Source organism: Cavia porcellus, unplaced genomic scaffold, assembly GCF_034190915.1.
Source record: "Cavia porcellus strain 051 isolate PalLab524CR breed Dunkin Hartley unplaced genomic scaffold, mCavPor4.1 scaffold_5, whole genome shotgun sequence".
NCBI lineage: Eukaryota > Metazoa > Chordata > Mammalia > Rodentia > Caviidae > Cavia > Cavia porcellus.
The window spans coordinates 6,217,097-6,240,793 of NW_026947488.1; the positions used below are offsets into that span (position 1 = coordinate 6,217,097).

Genomic DNA, 23,697 nt, shown 5'->3' on the forward strand with positions numbered 1-23,697 from the left:
AGATCTAAACCGCTGAAGTCTGAATAAAGCTACTAGGTGGTGCCAAGGCCCGTGCTCTGGCCGTGTTTTGGTAACAGGGCACGGTGGACAGGCAGGGAAGGGTCTTGGGTCTCTGCATTGTTTCCTATGAATTGCGTGCGGATCTACAATGATTTCAAAATAAAAAAAATTGTGGGAAGAAAGCAAAGAGATGCTTGCTGGTGCACTTGGTAACAGATGTTACTGGAAGAAGCACGGCTGCTGCGGGCAGATGCGGAAACACCTGGAACTGGGGGCAGGGGGCCGCCCCGAGACCGCAGGGGTCACAGGGAGCTCCTCCCTGAAGGAGAACTGCAGTGTTTCTTGGCAAGGGAGAGCTCACCCTCGGGACAGGGGTAGACGCTCAGACTGAGCAGGGCAAAGCCTGGAGGAAGACTGGCCCTAGGTGCTGCAGGACAGTGGGCAGGTCCAGCTGGATCCTTCTCTGCGGGGCCCAGACCTGCTCTGGAGGGCTGCAGGCACTGACAGGACTCAGCGGAGCGTGGAGTTGTGCAGGTTTGAGTTCGAGAACTAACTCCAGGCTTCCCTGGGGAGACACTTTCGACCTTTCCCCTCTTTGCCCAGGCCCCCGGGTATACCAGTGTTCAGAGGCAGACTCTGCCCTTCTTGGGAAAGGGCTGCTGCAGACAGCAGTGCAGAAGGCACCCCCTCTACGGGGTCCCCCGAGGCTCCCTTTGACCGCACCAGTGTAAACTAGCAATGGCCTCAGGGAGATGTGGATTGGGGACTGACCATCTGATGTGGGTCAGGGGTGAAGAAAGTCCCTCAAACACAGCCCGGAGCTGTCACTCAGAGAACTGGGGATGGGTGCTGGGCAGGGAAGCTCTAGATTTCCACTAAGCAAGGGTGGAGGACCTGCATGCTTCCCAGGGAGAAGCCAAATGGGCCACATTTGGCTTTAGGGTCCGCAGGACCCTCAGATCTCAGTCTGTGCCGGGACACTCGAATGCTCGGTAGCATCCCAGGGCTCCTGCAGGGAAATGCTGAGTCATATCCAGGAGCTGGGAGAAGCCGCTGATGGGTTAACCCTATTACAACAATGATTCCTCCTGAAAAAAATTAACAACTATGTGCTCCCTTTTCTTGAGATCCCTTGTGGCTGCTGCATCTCACCCTCAGACTAAGGGTCTCTGACTCCTTCAGAACCCCCCTTTGCTCACTCATTGACCTAGAGGAGTCAGAAGGGTCCCCCACATTGCCACCATAGAGAGGAGAAGCCAGCACTGACCCTGGACCTTCCGTGGGGTCTCCTGCAGGTAGGTGTGGGGGGCACTGCCAAGAGATGGGGGTGATCGGTAAATTCAAGGGAGTTACTTCACCTCGCCGAGCCTTAGTTTCTTCATCCGTAAAATAGAATTATTAATCGCAGATCACATAGTAAAATTTCTAAAGAGTAGGCTAAATGCAATTACTGTGATTAGACAACAAGACCAAAGCGCAGCCCTTAGCCTGCTGTGTTTGGCTGGTTCCTGTTGAGTCTCCAGGGCCTCCTTTCTGTTCCCACCACACTGCAGACCCAGAGGCTATGCTGTCCTGAGTGCAGGAACCCCCAGTGAGAGCTGCTGGGGCTGCGGGCTGCAAACATGCTTTAGTCCTAGGGCCAGACACAGCCAGTGGCAAAGCTTGAGAGCCTGTGGAGAAGCTCAGGGTAGCCCCATCTCGGAGAAGATTCCAGAGGGAAACTTGAGGGCATGGGACTGCCTTGGTCTGGGCATCTTGAGGTGCCCAGCTGGTGGCCACAGCATACGCCCACTGTCCAGCCCAAAGCACCAAGGCCTCCTGAGCCTGGATTCCGGGTCCAACAGCTCTGGTGCTCCAGAACATAAAGGGCTCGTGAGGGCTCAGTGCTTCATTCTTCCCGGGCCGCCAGTGGAAGCAGAAAAGCATGTCTTTGATTGCCAACCCCATTTCACTAATCATGAGGCTCCTGGGTACCCCAGCAGCACTAGTGAGATGGTCCTCCTCAGTGAGGAAACGGCCAGGCCCTTCCTGGCCTTTGCCCCTTCCACATACCCAAGTGGCTTCTGCATCCCATTGCTTCTGACCATCAGCGTCTGGACCCCTGGGGAGACTCCAGGCCTGGGCAAAGCCATGGGTCTTGCATGGCCCTGCATCCCGAGACAGGATGAGCCCAGGGCCTGCCTCATGGTGCAGGGTCTGAGTCTGAAAAACTCTGACACAGAAAAAACCATAAATTATACTAGCACAGTTACTACGGAAATAGTATGGAGGGTCCTCAAGACCCCGAGAAGAGAGCGGTCCTTCCACTCAGCTCCTTGGCCTGCAGCCACGCAGTTCAGGTCGGCACCCCGCAGGGCTCCCCCCGTACCATGCTTACTGCGGCACGGCTCACGGTAGCCAGGATGCAGAGGCAGCCGGTGGCCAGCAGCAGAGGGGTGGGTGAAGAAAACACAGCACACGTCATGAGGGAGATCACAGTTCTGTCATCTGCAGGAGCACGGGTGGATCTGGAGACCATCGTGGCATATGAAGCAAGTCAGATGCAAACAAACTGTGCATTCTCCCTGCTGTGTGGAATCTAAACCCAAAAGGACCAGGAAGTGTGGTAAGAGGGGAAAGGGCATGAGCAAAACACATTAGACGCACTGGAATCCCCCAAAATAGCAAACGGGGACAGGAAAGGGTTTTGCCCAGGGTGACAACTGTACAGGGTGGGCAGTGTGACTCTGCCAGGGTGAAACGCACGCATCTGGGGGACCAATTTTAAAAAGAGTGGGAAGAGAGGGAGAGCCGCCCTGGCTGGAGGGGAGGGGAGAGAGGGACGCCCACACTGCAGCTCCCAGGGTCGGGCTGAGCTGGGGCTCCCCGTGAGTCCCTCCATCCTCCACTTTCGCCCACCCTCTGCCCTGCCTGCCTGCCTGAGCCCTCATCCTGGGGTCTGTCTGGGGCTTCTGGCCTCCGAGGCATCTACAGGTGAAGTCTCTGCCCACATTCGCACAGAGCGCTTGTGGCACAGTGAGTGTGGATCACACAGTCCCGCCCCAGGCCCTGCTCCAAGCGCTCCTGCCCGCAGGCCTGCCACGGGATCTGCAGAGCAGTGACAGCAGGGGAAGCGCCAGAGGGATCATTCTGGAGACCCCAGTGTCTGTGCCGGGGTCAGCAGCAGCGGGAGCATGCGGGGCAGGTCTAAGGAAGGAGCACAGGAGCAGTCCAGTCCCGGCTTCACGTCAGTCAGGTGACCCTGGAGGAGTCCCAAAGCCAATCCCTGCCTCACCCAGCATGGGAAGAGGCCCTTGCTCCCCTGTGAAGCGGGGTGAGCATGCTGGCCTTCCCTTAAGGTGAGTGTTTCGTCACCTCTCAGGCGTCAGGAGGGTCTTGGGGAGCAGAGGGTTCAGGTGCAAGCTGGGGTCTGCCCTGCTCATTCTGCACCTGCTTTGGGAACAGGGACCGAGTGAGGAAGGCTCCACTGTCCTGAGTGGAACCTTCTCTCCTCCCCAGGGGGCCCCGGGGCCCCTGGACCACTATTCTGCCCCTTATTCACCCCCAAATCCAAGGGCGATGGAACCACAGAGGCAGAAGGATAGATACAGATGATAAAGCTAAGGCTCACGCGGATTAGAGAGGGAACACAGGAAGACAGCTCGGCAGACAGGAAGAGCGGGGTTTATGCAGAACCCGGGACTATCACTTACACTGAGAACACAAACTCAAACAAGGAACTGGAGTTTCTTTTTGTTTCTGTTGGCGTGTGCATGAGTTTCATTTTACTTGTTTATCTCTATGCTTCTCTCCTTCTAGAAAATCACAGAGATGCACATTTCCTGGTCATGATGGTGAGCTCGGCCACCTTTGCTTCCCGCCTGTGCAGCCAGGTGTGCATGGGCGGCCACAGTACCAGGGAGACGCTGCAGGGAAGGAATGTGGCCTCCTCAGTCCACTGACGGCCATAATTACACACAGTAACAGTCTCCGCTATAATTAAGGCTGGAGGCCAGAGCCAAGCGGGTACCTCGGTGAGACTCGAATCTTCAGCGGATCGGGCTGGAGGCTCAGCTCCTCCGCTCTGTGCCCACTGTGGCCCTGGGAATGGGCTCTGAGGTCCCCTGAGGGGGTGATGCCTGCCTTCCAATGGGAGCTGTGATTTCACCTGGTTAAGAAGAGGGCACTGAGCCTGCCCAGGGCTGATGCCTAGACACACAGCAACCGGAGGAGCCCGGGCCCTGGAGAGAACCTCGTCACCGGAGGGGCAGCTGTTCCCTGGGTACGAGAGACTCACTGTGTCTGAGAGGCGGTTTGTTCTCTTTTCTTTCCCATTAAAATGCTCGAATGACAGCCCCCCAAGCCCACTTCAGCTCACGCCCCAAACTTTGAAGTCTTCCCTGAAAATGTCTTCTCTCAACTCTGAGGTCCATTCCTTAGATCTCAAATATTCCCCCACCTTTTGGTGGCACCCCTCATGATCACAGGGTGCTACATTCATCACTGGATTCACCGTGGCTGAGTGGTTGAGTGTGGCCTTCGGGGGTGAGGCCTGGTGGCGGGTGGCTCCCTGGGCTGTGACCTGCATTTTGCATGCTTTGTAGTTTTGTCCCTGCTTCTTGCTTTGATCTCTGCTTGCCGGCTGCCACAGGACGACCAGCTGTTCCATGTCCAGGCCCTTTCCCTCTGCTGTTTGTACCTTGGAGCTGGCCAGCCATGGACTGAACCCACTGGAAACTGTGGGCCAGATAAACCTCTCCTCCTCTAAGGCACAGACATTGGGAATTTTGTTCCAGTGATGAGAAAGCCAACACATCTACTTATTCTATAAATGTTAATTGGGAACTTCCCTCGAACCAGGCTCCTTGGCTTCCCCAGGGGTGGTCCATTCCACCTCCCAAATATTCTGCACTTCCCCGCAATCTCTCCGAGCAGGCATCTCCTTGTATCATCTGTTTTCCAACCAGCCGAGGGTTCTTTTGCTCAGTTCAGATACAAAATGTGAACTGGCAAAGTGCAGTCCTGTTAGCAGTCCTGATATCACTGTGTGATACCAGCTAACGCAGGATGCCAGGAATTAACACAGCAGCTGCTGGTCACTGCCACTGCTGGGCACCACCATCTGGTGCCAGCTTGTGCTGGACACTGTATTTCAACTCTATGGGACGCTGATCTCTGCTGCTGCTGGCTGTCACCTGGTGCCAGCTTGTACTGGGCATCGTAGGTCTACCCTATTGGGCGCTGACCTCAGCTGCTGGTCTTTACAGGCTGCCCATTTCTTGAGTTCTTGTGGGTTAGTGTCTCCGAATGGTTTTTTGCTTTTCCTTTGGAAATGGCCACATTACTTAGGGTAAAAGGACCACAGAAAGGGAGTCTTTATTGAACAGGGCTTGTGCTGCAGCACAGGTAGCCAGGACACTGGAGGACACTCTTGGTCTAACCCCAGGAAACAGCAGCTTGCAGGTCTGTTTCGGTGAGGGTCAGGGCTGAAAGCTGGGAGTGAGAGAGTGGAGAATGACAGGCTGAGAGCCAGAGAGGACACTGACACAAACTGTCCCAGCCCTCTGGGGAGTGCGGAGGGCACAGCAGCCCCTGGCCGTGCCACATTTCCCGCCACCAGCCGGCGCAGGGGATGGGAGAGCCGTGCTTCTCTCAGACCCTCAGCCTGCTTCTCAGCCTCCGGGCATCCTCTCTGGATGCTCCAGGAGAGACCAAAGACGCAAATCTGAGATCTCTTTCCTACCTGAAGCCTTTTGAGAGCTGACCGTTGCCCCGGGGTGGGACAAAGTCCTGGCTGGACTGACCTGGTCAGGCCCCACTGACACACTCAGCACCCTCTTCCGTGTCTGGCCTTTGCTGTCCTCCTGCTTCTGAGTCTTTGCGTGTGCTGTTCCCTTTGTCACTCTCCTGCCCTGTCCAGTCTCATTTAGGTCCTGCCTACATTGTTGGTCTTCACAGGAAACTCCCCTGACCCGCTTTGGGTCAAGAAGCCCAGTACATGATCTCATGGTATTGCTTTTGGTGGTTAAATATTCTCGTAATTACCATCAGCTGTGGGGGTTTCGCATCGTAGATTTAACTGACTATGGATTTAAAATATTCAGGAAAAAATTACATCTCTACTAAACAAAGACAGACTTTTTCTTGTCATTACCCCCTAAATAATACGGTATAGCAAATATTTACATAGCATTTACATTTTATTAGGGATTTTCAGTCATCTAGAGACTATTTATACACAGAAAGATGTGTGTAAGTTACACACAAACACTCCACTATTTTACACAGAGGCCTTTAACATCTGTAGATTTTGGTGCCCGTGGGGGTCCTTGGGAGAAAACCCCTTGCGAATACTGAACAATGATTGTATTTCTTCAGTGTTTTCTTCTTCTAACAGTTTTTAAAGTTCCATGATCTCCGGGACTTATCTGGCTTGTTTGTTTCTGATTCACCAGAGATAGAAACAGTGCCTTACACATTGTATACCTTCTCATCATTGAGTGAATCAGTGAATAAATACATTATTCTTCACCTGGGACAAAGCATGTCACATTTTTTGTTTTCTGTTGTTTTTTTCTTTATGACCCACCTATGTATTTTTGGTTTAATTTTTGTCACTTGTTACTGTGCAGTTTCAGGCTCTGTGCAGTTTAGGGTTGTGGTAAAGAAAGACGCCTGTGAATTATTGAACACCCTTCCCACTGAGACACAAAGCCTGTGCTGCCTCCTCTTGAACCTCGACTGCTCTGTGAAAGATCTGGCTGGCGGGCATGATGACAGAGAGGCTCTGCCACCTCGAGGCTTTGTCTTTAGGGCCTGCCGACCTCCGCATCCTTGTTCCAGAGCCCTGAGCCACACGGACAGAACCTGGCTGCCCTGAAACCTTGCTGGGAGGAAACCAAGGGAAGCAGCCAGCTGGGGTCCCGCCCACGTGCGGTGCCTTTCCCGCCTGTCCTCAGGACTTCGAGGCAGCATAAGCAGCTCTATCAACGGTGATGTCTGGGGCAGGGCCTGTGCCATATTAGATAACCAGGAGGGGCTCCTCCGCCAGCAGAGAGGACAAATACTTTCGGGCATTTAAAACATGCCACTGCCACCTCACTCGGCAAGCTTGCAAACCTCCCGAGAGAGATGTGCTTCTAAAATGCTCCTTTACGTAAAAATCAGCAAATAAACAACACAGCGATGAGTGTTTGACCCATGGGATCAAAACAGTTTTGTACTTTAGAGATTTTTCTTTTCTTTTGGACTTTATTTTTCTAAAACACACTCTCAGTTGGACTTCATTATCCATGTGACTGCAAAGAAATTCTCATCTCAAATTCAAGACCTGTATTTTAAGAACTTCAGTTTTAAAAAAATTAGCAAGAAGATTCTGCTCAGAGGGAATGGAATATTCCAGAATGTGGGAGCAAGCACTCCGAGACCAGAAGACTCCTTATTTCCACCCGTGGCTCGGCCTGAGACCCTGGCCTCCTCTTCCGTGAAGAGGACAAGCTGCAGTCAGCTGGCGGTGGCATGACAGGCTTTATTTCTTTATTTATGGTAGTGCCAAGGATTAAACCCAGAGCCTTTGCACAGAGCTACCTCCCTATTTTTATTTTGTATTTTGAGACAGGATCTGTTTAAGTTGCCCAGGCCCTTTCCTGCCCGGGCCTCACAGAGTGCTAGGATCACAGGTGTGCGCCACCATGCCTGGCCAACTTGACTGTCCGAATCGTCTTCTCTGAGGAAGCCAAGGACCTCGGTGCTGGTCACCGGGGCTGAGCTCTGTTCATTCCCTGCACAGAGCTGGTGCTCTCCTGTGCGGGCTCTCGGTCCTCAGCCCCGCTTCCTGCTGTGTAGACGCCCTCCACATGGCCTGGGAGGACCAGCCTTGAGGTCACACTGAACAGCTTGCCACATTTTCCAGAAGGGCCCCTACTGGCAGCCTTGCCCAGCCCGAGGGCCTGTGAGAGCAGCTCTGGGCAAGTCCGTGGATGGGCGGAGCAGGAGCACATCTGGAACGTGGACGGATATGGAGGAGAAGCGTCCCTGTCTTCCTCTGCATTCAATGTTTGTGTCTTTCAGGGAGGCTCCTGGGCTGGCAAAAATGACAGTGTGGAGAAGGGGGCTGCAGGCTGAGGGAGGCGTGAGTGTGCCACAAAGTTCTAGGGTGAAGGAAAGAGGAATTACAGGGCACTGCTTTATGTTTATTTTTATGATGCTACCAGTGAAACAGGTTTCTAGGCCCTAAAATAGGCCACCCTGGAACGGGTTGTCCCTATACCCTGACTCTTTTACCACACTGATTCGCCCCAACCCCAGGGTGGCTGTGCCTTCCCTGAGTGAGAGAGGCTTCCACCGATCCCTACCTCACACCGTAAACAAGAAGCAGTTCTGAGAGTGTTACAGCCTGGCTGTAAAAGGTCCAACAACGAGGCTTCATGACAGCCAAGGAAATTCTCATTAAGGGCTTGACATAGGCGAAGGATTCTTAAGCAGGGCATAAAAAGCTCTGACTAGAACCAAAGAGTTTTCTAAGTCAGTCTGTGTTACCATTAAGAACGCCTGCCTATCAAAACTGACCACTAAGAAAGTTATAGAGGGCCACAGAGCAGTAGATACAGATACTCAGCAAAGAACTTGCCCATGCAAGCAGGCTGGCTGTGTTCACACCTCAGGGTGCCTGGCTGCTACCCGGCAGGGGTGTGCACGCATGTCCGCAGAAGCCTTCTCCATCGTTGCCCCCCGCCGAAAGCAGCCTAAAAGTCCGCCGAAAGCAGCCTAAAAGTCCACCAAATGCAGAAAGGACGCGTATGGTAAACCTCGCCCAGGGACGAGTGCACGGCAAAATCAAAGCGAGGGGGGACAAACCAGGGCTCTCTTCCACCTGGGTGAGGTCCAGGAAGAGGGCGCACAGGGAGAGACTGGCACGGGGACCGCTTGTGGCGGGGTGGATGGATGATGCTGTGGGCTGATCAGGTGGTGGAGATTCAGAGCGCAGAGCGCGTGCGGTTCCTGCAGTTTTACCGAACGTGAGTTACGCAGCGTTTCCGTTCACATTTGCTGAACAATGGAAGGAAAGGAAGGTCAGACCCTAGCCGCTTACTCTCCGCCTGGCCGGTCCATTGTCCCTCTGCCACCTTCATGCCTCGGGACTCTGAGAAAGCTGCTCCAAGCCTCTGCTCCTCCTCAGTGAGATGAAGGTGAAGATGGCGGTGATGGAAGGTGCTACCCTGAGAGGCTGCGCGACAGTCACCTGAGAGCGCCTGCAGGGCGGGCGGGCCAGGAGCAGGCTGGCGGGGGAGTCTACATCCCTCTGGCCCGCACCACTCTGAGCGCCTCTCGGCCACACGCTCTGTCTCCCTGGCTAAATACGAACTGCAGGGAGCAGGGTCCCATCGGCCTTGCGCCCACTGTGCCTGGCTCAGCGGGCTGCTTGCAGTATTTAATAAGGACACTGCAAGTGGCTGGGCAGGGAGTCGGGGACTTGGGAGGAGCAGCCACCCCTGAGAACAGGCAGCAAGGGGGACATTTCTAGCTCAAGAACTGAAGGGGAGGGAAGGTCTGCATGGCCGTAAGCAGAAGTGGGGCTGCCTCATCCCGTGCCTAGGAGGGGCTGCTGCCCCAAAGCAGAACCTGAGGGCTCCACCCGAGAGAAAGGAGGGGGACAGGGGAAGCCAACACCCCCTTGCGCCCCCAGGAGGAGGGCCCTGGGACCCCCTTGCTGTGGCTCAGGGTCAGACTGGCTCTCCAGATGGGGTTGCTTGACGCTTTGCTAATGTTATGCCAAGAACACCAAAATCCCGGGAAGAATGTTCCTGAAGGCACCGCGTTGGATTAGAAAGGCCTTCTGCTACGTACCAGCAAGGCAGCCGGCCCTTCCTTTCTTGTCCAGCCCCAGCTGGCACTGATCTATGGTCAGAGTCAGGGCCTCCCACGGGACCCCAGCCCAGCCCAGAGCCACAAATGGGGGTGTAAGACACCGGGCCACCGAGTTCTGCCTGGGGAAGCAATCAGGAGCTGCTGTAAGTGTCCCTACCAATCCCAGGAAGCTCTGACAGGACATAATAATCTTTGTCACCACAGGTAGGCGGGAAGGCCAAAAGTCTCAATGTTTTAAAGGGAAATTTTAATTAGTATGTAAATTCAGCGCACGGCATTAAAATGTCATTTGCTAAGTAAATGTTGCCGCACTCTGAGTTCAGGTATTTATTTGATCCCGTCCTGCCAAGGTGCCTTTGTGGGTTTCCTGAGAGTGTAATAACAGCATTCCAAAAACAAAATGAAATTCTCCCTCAGACACAATGCGCCTGGGGTCCGGCTGCACTGCCGCTGATGTGACCAGAATATTTTAAGGAGAGAAGACACTGGCAGCCTCGCACATGTCCCCTCCTTCCTGCCTGCCTGATGGAGATGAGAAGGGGGATCCCCTCACCCCAAAATCCAGATCGCTCCCAAGGGGCACTAGCCCTGGTCCGGGGCCTGAGGGTGACACCAGGTATCTGTGAGAAGCACCCAGGGCTTGAGACGAAGGGTGGACAGTTGATAGGGTAAGTCACGCAGGGCCCAGAAAACTCACGTGGTCTACCTACAGAAGGCCTGGGGCAGGACAGATGAGCAGCGGCTACATTTTCTTTAATTCTAAAATAAACGAGGATCCTCTACAGAGTGGTAGATAATTGTCTAGCCCTTTCATGCTCTGGAATTCCCCTACCACAATCAAAGCATCTTGGGAACATTAACCAAGCTTCAGTAAACTGTCCACATGTGTGTTGTGTATACAGCCCCACGCTTCCCACACCCACGCCATGAAGCCATTTGTCCCTCGGCAGTGTCTAGACCGGAGTGTGCCAGCCCCTGCTAGGTCTAAGCTGGCTGTTGTGTGTGGCCCTGGGTGTGCCTGTGCGTGTGGGCCGGGGGCAGTTCTACCAGGCCCGTGCTTTCCAGAGACAGGGTCAGAGGTCTAGTGGCCGCCTGTCCCTGAGTTCTTCTGTGCTACTGCCAGACGCAGCTGCCCAGGATGCCAGGGAGGCATCTCCATGATCCCAGGGCCCGAAGTTGCCTCCAGGTGCATTTGTTCCCATGCTGGCCCTGTCATCCTCTCCCCGTAACCTGGATTCCGGAATCACCTGTCCGTGGTGCTGCACCTGACCCCGTCTTCTCTACCTGGGAATGGCACCTCACATTCTGGTGGCCCGCAAGGCCAGGTGTTTCTCGAGGGCTCATCTGGGGGCGCATGAGGTGCAGAGGTGGGAAGAGCAGGTGAGAGAAGAGAATAAGGTGCAGCCCTATGGAAATGGGCTATTTCTGCCCTTTTGCAGGCATGAAGTCAGCACTCGACCTCCTGCCTGGGCTGCCGAGCTATTCCTGCCCAGGCTGAGTGAGCTGTGCTGGGAAACACTTACCTTTGCCTACTGAATATTCGGACTGTAGAATCCAGGTGGAATCACGGTAAAGAGGCGAACCTCCCACTCCCACCGAGCTCCACACAGAGGCCGAGGCCTGGTTTCCCGGTTTCCCGGCCATTCTTGGTCCTTGGTGTCACTGCTGCAGCCCTCAGGAGGGGCCGGGTGAGCACCAAGGAGGGGTAGCCTGACTCAGCCTGGGACTGCACAGGGGAAGCCAGGCGGTGCCCCTCACTGGGAGCCCAGACTTGCAGAGAAGAGACAGAAGTCGCAGGAGGCTCTAAGTGTGGCAGGGAGGGTGCCACCCCGTGAGGCGCCACCCACATGGTGAGTGGGTGGCACATGGTGAGTGGATGGCCAGAACTAGGCGCTCAGGGCACAGCTTCTGTCTCAGCCCCGAGGACTGGGGCATCTCCTTCCCTGTCACTCATCCCCTGACTCGTTCACGTGTTTCCTCGTGTAATCAGCCTGCCTGTGTGTCGGCACACGGAGGAGATGCCTTCCCTCCAGGAGCTTCTGGTCTAGGAGGGAAAAAACAATAGACAGGAAATCAAGTAAATAGCAGTAAAATAGCTTTCAAATGGCGGTGAGTCCTGCTGGGACAGTCCAATGGCTCTCTATCTGTGACAGGGGGGTTAGAAAACTCCCCCAGGTCCACATACAGTTAAATACCCAATGCGGACATGAAAGGAATGGCCCTGGTTGCCTGGGTGTTCTTAGCGTAGCTCCCCGCTGCCCCAGTCACCCAACATCCGGGACGTTCCAGGCTGGTGGCGTGTGTCCCTCCAGAGGTCACGGGGCCGAGCTCTAGACCCTGAGCTGGTGTGGAAGTGGGGCCTTTTGGAGATGATGAGCTGATGAAGGTGGGACCCTTGTAAATGGGGTCAGTGCCCAGAGGATAGTGAAAAGATGCTGCCTGCAAACCAGGAAGCAGCCGGCCCCTGGGCTTTGATCTGGGAAGTCCAGATCTGCAAGAAATAAAAATGAATGATTGAACCCTCCTACCCCACCCCTGTCCAGGGTGGATTTGTGTTGGCAGCTGGATCTGGCTGACATTTTCTAAGAAGGGAATCAAAACTGCGTTAGGAAAGACCATATCCATAAGAACTGGGAACCCTGGTAGAGAAGATCAGCACCTATAGGACCAACTACCATCAGTCTAAGCCCAATTTTATTTAACAGTTGCCTAAATACAAATCCCATCCTGTCACCACAGAGCTCAGGAACCTTCATGATTTGCACTGACCAGGCCATCCTAGGCCAGCCCTCTATTTCTGCTTTGAGTTGTAGATGAAATTGGAAATTCCAGTTCTGAAACCTTCCGACGCCTCTCTCCAGATTGAGGTGTCACCTGAACATACATTTAGCTTCCCACCTTTCAAATTTCCATGGTGTGACCAAAGCCACAAACGCAGTAAGAGCCCCGTACATCTCCACGCTCTGCTGGGGGGGGGAAGCCGGGGTCCAAATACCCGTGTTTTCCAGTAGGCAAGTTGAGTCTCTAAACACCCGCCTGCCCTTCACTGTGGCTCAGCTGAAAGCCAGGTCTGTAGCAGGCGGGTTAAGCGGTTTTCAAGGTAATTTGGACTCTACCTGGTCTTGCCTTCAGTACCATCTTTAGAACTTGATTTTCTGGTCCACACTCCTTTTGCAACCCAAATCATGCCCCTAAGCAGCAGATGGGTGAGGATAGCACAATGAGATCCCATGGTGGGGGTGCAAGGTGTCAGCGTTGGTGCCCCACAGGACAATGACGGCCACCTTCCCTTCCCTTGGTGTGTCCCTTCCCTGTGACAGGGAATGATAGAAGCAGTGGCAGATCCTGTCCACTCTCTCCTCCTTCTTATCTCTTCCCTGATGGGGAAACCTGCCTTCATGCCTGAGGCTGCAGACAGCTTCTCCTGACAGCTGAGAGACCCTGCAGAGTCTGAACTGAGGCTCGGGGACAATGGCGCCTCAGTTAGCTCTGAGGCCGCTCAGGCTTCTGTGATCTATTCAGCAGCTAAGTGAGAGAGGCCAGATAAATATGGATGCACGGTTAAATTTGGATCTCAGAAAAACAATGAATACTTTTTTTGTATAATTATGTCCCAAATATTGCATGGGACACATACTAAAAATTCTGTTACTGAGCTAAAATTCAAATTTAACCAGGACTGCTGCATTATCCACTTGCTAAATCTGACAACTCTATTCAGAAAGCTTTTGACCTTTACCTGCAGCTCTCCTCAAAGGGCTGGCCTGGGCTGTCAGAGCCCGGGGCCTTCACAGTGGAAAGCACATGGCTGGAGTTCACTCCCCTGGCCCAGTTCTCCACCAGTGACTCCTAGCCAGGGAGAGGGCTTGAAACCTTCATTCCCTGCTGTAGGAGGCACAAGCCCCAGGCACAGTGGGTCACGTGGCACTTCCCGCAGGACCAGGCTGGAGCAGAGACTTGGCCTGAGTCCCGCCCCGTCTGCCTTCCTCCATTCCTTGGTGGGAGCTCTTTCTCCTGGATCGTGCAAGGCACTTGGTCTCCTGATGCTTCTGGAGGAAATAACTTGGCTGAGAGCTCATGGAACATCCCCTCCCCTGGCATAGGGAAAGAGGCTTTCCAAAGGCTCTATCTTCCCATACTGCTTTGGATTTTGTCTAGGAAGATGGGCTCTTGGATCTGACAGCCTCTTATGACCACCACTGAGATTTTTCACCATCTGCTTCAGGAAACGGCAGTGAACGGACCAGGGAAGACCACAGCCTCACTGAGATCACCGAGCCCTGAGCAGATCCTGGAGGTGCCCAGCTCTAGAGGTCTTGTTAGTGAGTGTAGTGATCTGTGGCCCATCACAGCCCAAAGTGCCCAATGGTTCTGCTGGAGTGTGGCCACGCATCAAGGTCCCGGGCAGGAAGGCGCCTGGCATAAACTGGTAGTCATTTTGCCACAGACTGGGGACATGGACGGCCACCCTGGCCAGCCCCACTGGGCACACAGAGGTCTGCAGCACAGAAATGGGGTGCTCCAGGCCAGCATTCCCTCCATTGCTCCTAGAAGCAGCTCGACTTTACCCCACAAAGTACAGGCCCTGTACACCCCAAACCCGAATGCCAGCCCCGCCCCGACCTGGGTGGGGAGCTCTGAGGTCACCAGTGGTGCAGCTCAGACCCCGAGACATCCAGATGAACCTCACCCTTCCTCAGCACAAGATGCACTAGCCCACCTCAAAACTCATAGCACACAATTTCCAATCAACATTCCTGAGTAAGAGAATAATGTGTTTTGCTACAAAAAGAAAATGGAAAAGCTTGCTTTACCCAGCCCCACAAGCAAAAGTCAAAGTTAATCAGTGCTGTGAGAGAAAAATGCTATCAGGATATTTAACAAAGAAAAAGCTTTGAGGAAAAAATAAGAGAAAACAATTACATGGACAAGAAAGAGACCTGAACTGGCAACGTAAAAGGCATCCCAGTGCCATAACCCCAGAAGAAGTTCTCAATCTAAAGAAACCACTGAGGTACTTCGTTTGGAACATCAACTTTGAAGGATAAAAGAACAATTCCAGGGGGAAGTTACCTTGCACCTGCTTGGTGACGGAGGTAAATTGATGCTTTCCTGTGGGGCCGATGCATTGCAAACTCTATGGAATTTTGCATCATTTTTGACCTAGAAATCCCGCTTCTAAACATCTTTGGTGGGTGTTCAAAAATGCCTGCATCTGTGATGCTTTATTACAGCAACGTTCACAAGAGAGGTCAAAGGAGGTGACAGTGATGGCCAACCCTCTGACAAATGGCTCCATCTCATTTCATGCAAAAGAATCAGAGGAGGAGGAGGAATAAGAGGAGGAGAAGAAAAAGGAGGAAGAGGAGGAGGAGGAAGAGGAGGAGGAGGAGGAGGAGCTACCAGCCTGAGACCCCGGGGGTAGAAGTGAGTGTTAGGCTAGAGTTTGGCTCACTCTGCCCATGGGCTTGGCCTCCACACTGTCCAAATTCAAGGGATCCCATCTTGAAAGACAGCAGGCACCCAAGAGGCAGCTCTTGGCTCTCGAGCTTGGCAGTCATCAGGCCCAGAGAGAGGAGGGGCTTGGTGAAGGTCAGCCCTACTAGAGCTGGGCTGGGAGGTGGACACACAGCACTAGGCCCAGGGCCAGCGCTCTTCATGGGTTTCAATAGAAAATTCCAGCCCTACTAAATGTTCACCCTTTTGCCTGTGAGGCTCTAAGGCCTGGTGAAAACTGAGACGTTCAGTGTCCCCAGGGCAGGTTCTCTCCCATTGCCCTGGGCGGAGTCTTTGCCCTGGAGCTGGTCTCCCCGTGACCCGAGCTGGTTGCCCTTTACCCCCAAAATAAAGTGCAGTGGAGGAAGCTGTAGTTTCTTCTGCAGTCTTCTAAGGCAAGAGGAGAAACCCCCAGAATCCTGCCACGGGACCACCCCTAAAGCAGCCCTGGCAGACACATCCGGGAGAGACAGCTGAAAAATGAGAGAGGGAGGCAAGGGGCCGACCTGGCTCATCTGACTTCTGGTGTCTGCTGTGGAGATAGGAAGCAGCAGAGGGTGGAGGAGGTGGCTTTGGTCTCACCTTAGCCGGGGCCCCGGGCCATCACTTTCCTACAGCACACCAGAGGGAGCGGGCTGCCAATCCGGCTGCAAGAAAAGCAATTCGAGGACTGCAAGCTGGAGCAAGAATCAGGTACCCAGGCATCGGAGCCCAGAGCCCACACACTTTGCCATGACACTGAGTGAGGCAACCTTCATGGCTATGTGTTGGCCAAGGCATGGTGGGCAGGGGCAGGGCTTATGAGGGATGTGAGGAGCACGCTGTACCTACATGGAGTCTCCATAGGGCAAAGAGAACCCCCTTCGTAGAGAGAGCCCAGCAGGCCAAGCAGGTGCCCAGCTCCCTAAATATTCCCCAACTGCATGCCAACCTCTGTGGTGGCCCTGGCACCGTCCCATTGTGCAGACGAGGACCCCAAGGCACGGGAAGGTGAAGGGAGTCTTGCCCAAAGTCACACAGCTGGGATTGAGAGAGGATTGTCTCCTCCAATTCCAGGGCTCATCCAGGAAAGCTCTTTGGGGCTCAGGTAGGACGTGGTATTGAACCCACTGCGGAGCGCAGGCCCTGGCTGGTAGCCTGTTGGTACTCAGTGTTGGTGTCTCCTGGGTCGAGGGACAGATGTGTGCTCAGTGTCCACAGTGATGGGACCCAGGGCAGCCTGGGGGCCCTGAGGGTGGGGCTGAGACATAACTTTCCCTGGAGGCTAAGGACAGGGTGGAGGACAGACCAGGGACAGAGAGCAGAAGGGGAATGTGGTCTCATCTCGTAACAGTGCTGAGTCAGAGAGTATGGAGTCTGCCCGCCCACCCAGGGGGACAGCACCATGGGGTCCTCCTGCATCTCCCCAGGTGAAGAGAGGGCACCTCGCTCTGTCCCCGATTCCCTGCCCGGTGGAGGGACAGAGTGGTGGGGCTGTCTCTAAAAGTCTTTCCTGTCCTAACGAGCTCTTCAGGGACAGCACTGGGTCATGTGTCCCCAAGTTCTCCTCTCCACACCGCGCTCAGCTTCCCAGCTCGGACCTGTGCCGTCGCCCCACAGCTTGGGCAAGAAGCCCATGGCCACTCTGGCCCTATATCTTTGTCACTTTTCTCACTGCTGAGACCAAATTCCCAACACCCAAAGTTAAAGGAGGAAAGGTTTTGTTGTCCGCAGCCCTGAGGACTAATTTTCAACGTGCATTTTACAGGCAAGACTCTCAGGCAGGCAGATGAAGCCGCCCACAGCTACACAGCCAGGAGATGGACTCTAGGAACCGATTTCACCCCTGGATTCAGGAAATGGGTCACTGTGGACCGGAAAGACCATGGGTCAGGAGCTCGGCCCCACTCCAAACTGCCCTGACCCCACCTCGGGCAATTCCTCCTCTCCACGCTCAGTTTCCCCTGCAGACTCAAGTCCCTTCCTGGCCTCCCTCACTGGCCTTTGCTTTGGTGACCACATCATGCCAGCCCAGTGCCCTAAAGAAGCCTATTTCCAAATCAAGCCACCCCAATGAAGGACTCCAACTAAACAGATTTCACTTATTTCCAGCCTTTTATTTGTTCCGAGTGCCATGACCCTTAGGAGCAGATGGTGCCAAGCACCAGCTGGAGCCCGGCGAGAGGGAGCACATGGAAGGGGGTTTGGGGAGAGGGGTCCCGGTTTTGCCTGCCAGACACTTTGGATCCTCAGTTCAATTTGCTGTCAAGTTCCAGGTACAATGTGTTTTGTAAAAGGCAAACATAAAATATTCATATCCCCCAATTCATCAGAAATGACGCCTCTCCAAGACGCCATTCAAACCTCTGTCCTCCAGCCCAGAGCCACGTGACCCTTCAGACTGTGCACTGCTGCTGCGTCCCCTGTACTGTGATGGCAGCACCCCTGTGGGCATGAGGGTCCCAGGAACGAGAGTCCCATGGGAGTGTGGCTTGTCTCAGACATGATTGCATGTCGTGCTGGTGGTCTGGCACCCTGAGTAATGTCCTCAGAATGTTGGGTCACTAGTGGTGGCAGAAGCTTTCTGGTGGCCTCGTTCTGACCCAGTTCTCCCCTTTCTCCCTGCAGTGTGTGCAGCTTCCTCAGACAGGAAAGGGCCAGCATGTCCAGTAGCCCCTTAGCCTACGAGTCACATGGCCACAGGTCATTGGACCCAGTTGGCTGCTTTCCTGGACCCCAGCCCGGCAGTGCCAGTGGCTTCTGTGGCCAAGATGGCTCAGGGAGCTCTCTGGGCCTCAGGTGACAGGTTCTTCATGAATCCAGGCTTCTGCCCTTGTAAGCCACAGATCTGCCCCAGGTCACTTGCTGCTTACGAGCATACTCTGTGTCACCCCCTCAGACAAGCTTCACAGCAGCAGTTTAAGAGATGCAGGTTCAAGTCTGTCTGGCCCAGAGCTCTCCAGGCCACTTGAGGCCTTGCAAGGGCCTTTCCGTGTTTCCCAGGGCTCTTCGGGCTTGTTCTGTCCGTTTCCTTAGTGGGGATAATTCACTTACTTGAGGTATCCTACTCGTGAGCAGCTTCTGTACATCAGTAGCTGCCTCATCCAGTAGACAAAGAATTTTTTGTGCAGCACGTGAGTGGATTTGTATGGAAAGTTTCACAGTGGGCCAGGCTCAAAGGAACTGCCTTTCCTGAACTGATGTTACTGCGATGAATGGAAGTTCATAAAACCAGGCCTGCCCAGGGATCCCTGAGCACTTTATTCAACTTGAAGCGGTTTAAATGACCAGATCAGAGGACAGAGTCCCATCCAGACACTTACGGCCAGAGGGACGGACTTCAATACTCATTTCAGCAAAATTTCAGTAACATTAAACTAGGCGACGACACTATTTTCCCTGAGACGTGGGCTTGCCTGGGTTGAAACTCCCCTTAATTATTCTGGTAACTGGAGTCTATTATTTATATCAGCTTTGACTTTTTTTGAAGTGACTCACATTGAACCCAGGTGAACTCTCTGGAACATTAGTAGAAACGTTTGCAGGAGTCTGTATGAAAATGGGGACCGTCACTAAGCAGGGGAAACCTTCTAAATAAGAGCAGGAAGGAAACAAACACTTCTTATTCCAGCTGTTTCCCAGATGTCGCTTAATTCTTATTGCCTGGATTCTTATTAGAAGCTGAGAAATCTCTCCCCTTGGGTAAGAAGATTCGTGTTGTGTGGGTGAGAGGTTGTGTGATCAGCCTGGTGTCCCGGGTTTTTTTCTCCCATTCAATGTAGTAGACCCAGTTACCTGCGAAGGACTATGGGGACACTGCCCGGAAACAGGGAAAGGGACTGAGCTTGGGAATCCCAGAGTTTGGACTATAATCGGGTCCCTCTGTGGAGGTGAATGGGGGTTCTTCTCAGAGAGCAGGAAAGAGGCACAGGGGTGAGGCAGGAGATTAGGGTGTGGCAAGCTGGCTGAGAAAATGGGCGTGACTTGTCAAAGATGGAGACCCAGAAAAGGTGCAGAAAAAACAGTTCCCAAAGCCCTGCACCAAGAACCAATCAGAGAAAGTTATCTTCACTTCTTCTGAGAACTCAAGCAGGTGTTTGATGGGACGGTCTAGATCTGACGTCACCCTGAGAAGTGGGAGACACAGAAGAGGGCCACACTTGAGCCCTTGGCCACTGTGCTCTTCCACAGCGGCCCGCCCACTCTCGCCCTGTGGGGTGTGCTTCTCCTCCTGCCCTCACTCTGCAGAGCATGCTTCTTTTCTTGCCTTTCATAAATGTAAAACTTCACTGCCTTTGTGCTTATTTTGTTAAATTATTTTTGTTCAGGACAAAAGAACCTGGAAACGGGAACCTCTACAAGGAGCCCTCAGAACCTCAGAACCCTGCAACAGCGATGCACAGTCTGTTCCAGGTCACTCTCTCTCACACAAGAACTCTCACACCAGAACACAGCTGCCATCTGAGCTGCCTCGGTGAACTGGGGCACGCAGCTGCTGCCTGAGCCTCTGTCTGTGGGCTCAGCAGGGGCGGGAACCCCAGGGGTGGATCCTTCAGGCTGTCTTGCTGGCGATGGGTGGGGTTTGTCCTCCTGCCTGAAGTCCAAAAGCAGTGTGACTGTGTAGAACTGAAACAAAGATCAGAGGCGGACCAGGATTGTCATCAGCAATCGCCCACTGAACAGCTGGGTGCAATTTGGTCTCCATTTTTCACATGAGGAGATAGCTCTGGAGCACAGGCTCCATGACCAAGGTCATCTAATTCCCAAGGACAGAGCCAGGATCACAAAGCCAGACCCGTCTAACCCCAGGGCTCCTCTCCTCCTCTCCCCATGCGAGTACCAAAAGCTAAATATCCCTAGTCCTTTTCTCTATATTTACCTGGACCATCACTCTTTAAAACTCACGATTAAGGAGCAGAAATGAACAGCAACCAAGTCATGGGTGCTACCCAGGCATTTCACCAGCCAGAAGTAATAAAACAGGGTGACTCAAGACCTTCTTCCTTTGCATGTAAATGTCTCCTGAGCATCTGCAACAGGGAAGTAGACAAGGGTCCAGTCTTCGGTGATGCTGACCTTGCAGAGGGAGGAGGACAAGGTTACACACCTCTTAGCTTCTCTACCCTTGTGTCTAAGTGCAAGACAGTTTAGTCGGCTAGAGAAAGGGCCTGAGACAGAGCTGGTGTCAGCCACACAGAAGAATTAAAGCAAGAGCGGGCAGTAAAACCAGGGTTTTGTCAAGGGACGGAGCGCCTCAGGCAACCTGGGATGCATCCCCTCCCCAGCTCAGGCTGAGCTTCCAGAAACTTAAGAACACAGTTTTTCTGTAAAATCTGTTTCCATTATCTGTGCACTCCTTATGACTGGTCCCGAGAGGCTGACTTCCAATTGGTTGTTTTAAACCACAGAGCCACCTGTGATAGGAGGCCACTGCTGGACTGACAAGTTCCTGTGCTCTGCTTAGCCATAAAAATTGCAGGAATGAGGGGCTGCAAGGCACCCCCTTTCCTGAGATCCTTTCCAGCTACCAGGAGCCTTTTTACCTTGTTGATTTCCAATAAACCTTCCTCTTTGACCTCCTTTCTGTTCGTGATTTCATTCTTTGACTTTGTGAGACTGGGCTTAATTCATATGATGATAACTATTTTATAAATACCCCATCTCCCCCTCAGCAAGGTTCTAGGCCTTTATGGACCTCATCAAATGGCCTGGTTTGAATTCTGGCTCTACCCCTTGATGTGGACCTTGAGCAAGTTAACACCAGTTTCCCATCTGTGAAATGGGGATATTCACACAAGTCCCTCCTGGGGTGATGTACACAGAGCTCAGAGCAAACAATTACAATACTGTTTCGCTCAGTTCTCCTCTCTCTGTCCTTTTCAGGAACAAGACCGAGTACTGGGCAACCCACAACTGTCACCTGTTAGGTCGGGGCCTCATTCTGACTGCCCACTAGAAGCACCCAGAGCCTTTAAAATTTGCACGGTCGGTCCGACCATAGAGAAGTTCAGTGAGATTCCTGGGTATGGACCACCAGGGATCTGAGTGGCCTAGAGTTGTTACCAGGTTTCAGAGCTCTGGGGGCTCCTAGAGATTCTTTCTAGGTTCTTCTTGTTCTGAGCAAAGAATTACACAGAACAAGGTTTCACATTCATTAAAGATAGGAAAACAAACATACTCTGCAGTATAAGTGTGGGCCAATTAAAAGCAGGAAAAGAAGTACACTCTGAAAGCCGAAAGGTGATGGACCGCTATGAGAGAGAGAGAGAGAGAGCAATGGCAGCTCTTTTGTGTCTCCCACTCCTGAGGCTGCATCAGATCTGGACATCTTATCAAAAACCTGCTTGAGTTCTCATGAGAAGAACTGAAGATCACACACCTTGGGTTCAGGTGCAGGGTTTTGGGAACTGTTTTTCTGCACATTTCCTGGATCTCCATGATGGGCAGGCCATGCCTCCATGCCCAGCCAGCCTACCACACCCTAATCTCCTGCCTCAGCATGACTCCAGCCTCGGCCCAGGTTAGGAGCTCAGAATGAGTTCTTGGTTTTGACTGGACCCCAGGAGGAAGAATTTTTCTCAGTGACTTATTTAGCAACTGACCTTGCAGACCTAGCAACTGACCTTTGGTTGGGCAGTGGAGATCAGTGCTGATAACCACAGGAAATTGGCCCTGTCCCACCACCAGCAGCCCCTGGTCTTTCTGCCACCATCTCTGTTTTGATCCAGACGGTTCCTGGAAGTCCCCACTGCTGACTCACATGCTGAGAGAGCCCAGGGTGGCTCTCTCTCTTGATATCAAAGAGAGAAGGCTGGACTTGAGTTCCCCATGCTGCAAGGAGCACATCTGTGAGCCAGCCTGTGGGCTGGAGGATGCGGTCAGGTGCAGGGACCTAGAATCAGGGGCTACCTTGGTGAGGACTAAGAAGAGGGTACTGACCCTGGCCTTTATCTTCACCATACGCAGGTCGTGTGCTGAGTGGACACCATCTACTTTCCTCTTCCAAGAAGGCAGGTGCCCTGTGATGCCGTGTCACTGATGGGAACGCTGAGGCTCTGACAGGGTATGGCCAGTTCAGGGTTCAGCAGGTAACAGAAGACCTCTGGCTTCTTCCTGGTGTATTCCTTTATCTTTTAAAAAATATTAATTCAGAAAGAAGGCAGATAGATAACAGTAGGCTACAGAGGCTCCCTGAGATAGTCAACTTAGAATTCAACATAATATAGCATGAAGAGTCCCAAACAGAGGGAGATGAATTCTCTCGTACCAAGGAGAAACTGAGGTGAGAAGAACCAATCAAGCATACAGTCCCGGTGCTACTATTGGAACAGCTAAAGGTTTAATGCTCCCACTGCAGCGCCTGAACTCGTGCAGCAGCAACTTACCAAGCCATTCAAAATCCCACACTTTGACTCACTGGAAACCCAGTCACACTGAGGTCGGGGGTCAGTCAGCTGAACAGAGAGCTGAGCTAGTGGGGAACTTGAATGGACCTGTGGTGAGCAACTGGAATAAAACCACTCCACCGAAAAAGGGGCTCCAACAGACAACATTCTGGGACTGGGCAGGACTGGCAAGAACAAGGGGCAGCAGTGACTTCAGTCAGCTGTTCCCTTCCCGAACGAGATTGGTAGAGTGAGCTTGGCCTGGGTCACGTGACCTGGCTGATACCCACTAGGTTATCCGAAATCAATTCCCTATGATGGTGGTGCACACTAACACAATGAAGGCCTCAGCGGGTTGACTGACCTGGAGGGGGGGGCCCAGCATACGCTGCCCCTGTCTACAACTCACTAGCACACTGCAGTGGGAAGGGTCATCTAGCCAGCATGCTTCAAAAGAATTGTAACCAACAAAGAAAGAAATGGGGGCCTCCTGGAAGAAACAAAAAAGATGGGAAGAGGAGGCAACAAGAAAAAGTCCCCAGGCCCCAACCCTGAGAACATTGACCCAGGACAGGTAAATACAAAGGAGAATGAGGACAGCAAACATGCAATATCAGACATGGTATGAGTGGACATAAAGAGATATCTCCAGGACCTCATAGATGAGTTCAAAAGTGAAATGTTTAGCCAAGTAAAGCAAGATATAAGAAGATTAATAAAAGGGATACTAAGCATCCCTCAAGAAGACACAGATGGAAGAAGGGAGGAACTCAAACAAAGGAGAGAACCATTTGATGAAGAATATAAAGAAAACATAGAATACATAAAACAGATTCAAAGAGATTACCAGGAAATTAAAAACTCTATGAAAAGATGGCAAAACTGCTTGAAAGAAACTAAGGATAGATTATCCAAACTGGAGGACAGGTTTGCAATGTGGGATTATGAAGCAAAAAACTTTTTTAAAATAATAAGGAAACAAGCAGTAACA

At 52.8% G+C, this 23,697-nt stretch overlaps 1 long non-coding RNA gene across 1 annotated transcript; it reads left to right on the plus strand.

Moving 5' to 3' along the window:
• The first annotated feature begins 1,146 nt into the window (after window positions 1-1,146).
• Window positions 1,147-3,423, plus strand: LOC134475858 (uncharacterized). The gene is made up of 3 exons (XR_010047187.1): window positions 1,147-1,295; window positions 2,494-2,605; window positions 3,074-3,423. It is a non-coding gene; the product is annotated as an uncharacterized LOC134475858 (long non-coding RNA).
• The last annotated feature ends 20,274 nt before the right edge of the window (window positions 3,424-23,697 follow it).